Source organism: Penaeus chinensis, chromosome 36, assembly GCF_019202785.1.
Source record: "Penaeus chinensis breed Huanghai No. 1 chromosome 36, ASM1920278v2, whole genome shotgun sequence".
Classification (NCBI taxonomy): domain Eukaryota; kingdom Metazoa; phylum Arthropoda; class Malacostraca; order Decapoda; family Penaeidae; genus Penaeus; species Penaeus chinensis.
In genome coordinates this window covers 2869527-2873836 of record NC_061854.1, presented here as the reverse complement: position 1 = coordinate 2873836, position 4310 = coordinate 2869527, and the positions used below count along the sequence as shown (strand labels likewise).

Here is a 4310-nt window from a genome sequence, read left to right as displayed (position 1 = left end):
AGGGGGGAGGACTCACTAAGAGAATGGCCATGTACTTCAATCTGACCGGTGAATTGTCAGATAATACTCTAAGGTTAGGTCTACTTTGCAGTGTGATGTTCTAAAGTGATTATTATGTTGTGACGGATGCAAATTCAGAGACAGGTATTGCTGTTTGAAGCATACTTTTACATAATGAATTTGATATCAGATACCCGTATCGCATATCAATGAATTTTGACAAAACTTTTGTTTTGTTTTGTTTTTCTTACATTCAAGAGATATTTTCAGCATTCTTATGTCGCTTAATCCGGTAAACTATATCAGTAGTAGGTAGGAGACCATTGGTTCTCAGATATTACGAGTACAGAAAAACTAACTCGCTACCTAAATTACTCACATAATTCAATTTACGCTGTTGTGTGGGTGCAACTCATCATGCCAACAACCCCCCCCCCCCCCTCCCTTATCCTCCCGTGCAATTTTGCAATTCGTGCAAGAGACCCCAATGACTTCGAAGGATCGTGATGCTAAAGTATTGAATATGATCCTCTTGATACTAAAGTCACTTATGAAAGTAAAATATTTTCACTGTAGGCATTTTGACGTCTACCAACATATATTAAGTCATTCTGTATCGAAAAAAGTTACTCCTGCATTTTATACACATGATCCCTACAGCATGTAAAAGTAAACAACTTTCAAAGTGAATTTTGCGAAATTCCGTTCTACTTACACACCCAGCGACGTCTCTTCTTGAACTTCAGAGGAGAGAAAACCAAGTAATATATGTGTATACAGGTGAGAGACATTCTTAGAAGGACGACAGAGGTAAGTAGTGTGAAAAGTACTTAATCTGTGACTGAAAATAAGGTTAAATAGAACACACTCTAATGGGCTCAGTGTTGATAGTGTTATTGCTATTTGAATTGTTATTAAAGGGTATTTTTCTCCACGACAAGCACAGTGCCTGGGTATATATTCGGCATACCTTCGCATTGTTTGATCATGACGATATTGGTATCGAGGGATTCTTCTCACCCTCCAGTATTCAAATATATTGGGCATTTGCCGCGGAGCCCGTCTAATACCCACAATCTTGGCTTCGATAGCAGAGGAGGGCATGAAAGGTACCAGGGAAATTGTGGGGGAAAATTATTAACAATATACAAAGAATTAGTTACTATGTTGTCTAATACAGGGGGTTGTGCCCCTGCAATCCCTCCTGGGGGGCTACCTCAACCCCCATCCCTGCAATAGAAGACAAAGAATCCTCCACGTATTCATGGCAGAGTAGAGCCTATGACTGACATGTAGGAGCACCCAATGCCAAGTCTATCTTACACTCTTACCTTACCTATCCTACTGTACATGCATGGTGGATTCTTTGTTTTCCAGGATGGAGGTTGGGAGGCAGCAGCCCCTCATTGGGGTTTGGAAGGGTCACAGTGTCCTGCATTTGATTATTTTTTTTACCAATTCTTTGCCTGTGAGGCCTATTCATATTTTACCCTGCAATTTCCCTGGTACCATTCATGCCCTCCTTTGCTATTGGGGCCAAGATTGTGGATATTGGAGGGGTTTCCGTGGCATGATTTCTCTATATTTGAGTACTAGAGGGTGAGAGAAACCATCAATACCAACATGCAAAGATATTCTGAATATTTACTTATGATATTTGGTGGATAGCCATAGTAATAGTTTACAAAAGGGTCGCATCAAGTGAGATGACCTCCCTTTTTATTTCTCCGGCAAATACCAAGGAGCCATCGCCACATGTATCTGAGGACGGTTAGCTGTTTGATGTTAAATCATCAGGCAGGTCTAGAAGCTGTATTTTACTTGTTGCTTGGTTATTATTTGACATCAAAATGCAGAGATCATGGAAGGATTCAGTGTATAGATCCACAGATTTTTACAAGGAATTTTGAGGTTTTTATCTTGTGTAAATTATTTCTCATACTTAGGTCTATTAGTATACATTGTATTCTGTGTTCTTTATGATAGCAACGTAAGACTTAATTTTTCTGTGTAATTTTCGGCAAATAATTACAGCCGAAAGTCTAAAGGCAAAACTTAATTATATACCTGTAGCAACTCAAGCAATTATCACAACCTAAACACCTGCAGCACTCTAGCTAATGCCAAGCAACCTTCACCATATTATATTATAGCTAGATAGAGCTTATAGTCCAAGCTCTGTCTTGCCAGAATATATGTGGTGAAGGTTAGTTGGCCTTTGCCAGAGCACTGAAGCCATGTAGCCACAGTGATCACTTCAGTCGTTGTGGGTACAACAGTAACTTTTACCGAACTTTGTCTTTCTCAAATTAGATTGATACTTTGATGATACAAAGTATAAGATTTTTAAACATTATCATCATTATTGTTAGTTTTTTTCTAGTTATTATTTTAGTACTATTCAATATTATTATTATTCATTATTCATCAACATGAATTATAAGTATTAGTATTTTCATTACTTAATTTTTTTTCATTTTTGTTATTATTATCATCATCAATATTATCATTATTGTAATACTAGTACTAATAGTACAACCACTTAGGCTTAGTCTTCTTTTTCTTCCCCTTCTCTTTCTCCTTTTTCTCCTTTTTTTCCTTCATCTTCTTCTTTTTCCTCTTCCTCCTCTTACTATTTCTCCTCCTCCTCCCTCTCCTCCCTCTCTTTCTCCTCCCCCACTCCTCCTCTCCCTCTCTTTCTCCTCCCCCACTCCTCCTCTCCCTCTCCTCCTCCTCCCCCTCCCCTTCTCCTCCTCCTCCCCCTCTCATCCTCTCCTCCTCTCCATCTCTCCTCTCCTCCTCTCCTCCTCCCCCTCTCCTCCTCTCTTCCTCTCCTCCTCTCTACCTCCTCCTCCTCCTCCTCCTCCTCCTCCTCCTCCTCCTCCTCCTCCTCCTCCTCCTCCTCCTCCTCCTCCTCCTCCTCCTCCTCTCCTCCTCCTCCTCCTCCTCCTCTCCTCCTCCTCCCCTCCCCTCTCCTCCTCTCTTCCTCTCCTCCTCTCTACCTCCTCCTCTCCTCTTCCTCTCCTCCTCCACCACTCTTCTCCTCCTCCTCCTTCTCTCCTCCTCTCCTCCTCCTCCTTCTCTCCTCCTCTCCTCCTCCTCCCCCTCTCCTCCTCCTCCCCCTCTCCTCCTCTCCTCCTCCTCCCCCTCTCCTCCTCTCCTCCTCTCCTCCTCCTCCCCCTCTCCTCCTCTCCTCCTCTCCTCCTCCTCCCCCTCTCCTCCTCTCCTCCTCCTCCCCCTCTCCTCCTCTCCTCCTCCCCCTCTCCTCCTCTCCTCCTCCTCCCCCTCCTCTCCTCCTCTCCTCCTCTCCTCCTCCCCCCCTCTCCTCCTCTCTCCCTCTCCTCCTCCTCCCCCTTCTCCTCTCTCCCTCTCCTCCTCCTCCCCCACTCTCTCCTCCTCCCCCTCTCCTCCTCTCCTCCTCCTCCCCCTCCTCTCCTCCTCTCCTCCTCCTCCTCTCCTCCTCCCTCCTCCTCCTCCCTCCTCCTCCTCTCCTCCTCTCCTCCTCTCCTCTCCTCCTCTCCTCCTCTCCTCCTCCTCCCCCTCTCCTCCTCTCCTCCTCCTCCCCCTCTCCTCCTCTCCTCCTCCTCCCCTCTCCTCCTCTCCTCCTCCTCCCCCTCTCCTCCTCTCCTCCTCTCCTCCTCTCTCCTCCTCTCCTCCTCTCCCCCTCTCCTCCTCTCCTCCTCCTCCCCCTCTCCTCCTCCTCCTCCTCCTCCCCCTCTCCTCCTCTCCTCCTTCCTCCTCCTCCCCCTCTTCCTCCTCCTCCCCTTCCTCCTCTTCCCCTCTCCTCTCCTCCTCCTCCCCCTCTCCTCCTCCTCCTCCTCCGTCCTCCTCCCCCTCTCTCCTCTCTCCCCTCTTTCCTCCTCCTCTCCCCTCTCCTCCTCCCTCCCCTCTCCTCCTCTCCTCCTCCTCCTCCTCCCCTCTTCCTCCTCCTCCTCCTCCCCTCTCCTCTCCCCCTTCCCCTCCCCTTCCTCTCTCCTCCTCCTCCCTCTCCTCCTCTCCTCCTCCTCTCCTCTCTCTCCTCTCCTCATCCTCCTCACTCCCTCCTCTCCCTTCCTCCTCCCCCTTCTCCTCTCCCTCCTCCCCTCTCTCTCCCTTCTCCTCCCCTCCTCTCCTCCTCCTCTCCCCCCTCTCCTCCTCTCCTCCTCCTCCTTCCCTCCTCTCCTCCTTCCCCTCTCCTCCTCCTCTCCTCCCTCCCTCCTCCCTCCTCCTCTCCTCCTCCCCCTCTCTCCCTCCTCTCCTCCCCCTCCTCTCCTCCTCCCCCTCTCCTCCCTCCTCTCCTCCCTCTCCCTCTCCTCCTCCCTCTCCTCCTC

General features: G+C 48.3%; 1 protein-coding gene across 4 annotated transcripts in view; it reads left to right on the top strand.

Moving 5' to 3' along the window:
* The first annotated feature begins 657 nt into the window (after positions 1-657).
* The window catches only part of LOC125045050 (U7 snRNA-associated Sm-like protein LSm10), a 6636-nt gene continuing 2983 nt past the window's right edge, over positions 658-4310 (top strand). Inside the window, exon 1 of one of the 4 annotated variants that reach the window (XM_047642098.1) lies at positions 658-780. The gene's annotated coding sequence lies outside the window, so the exon portion shown is untranslated. The other 3 variants (XM_047642100.1, XM_047642097.1, XM_047642099.1) reach the window with 3 other exon arrangements.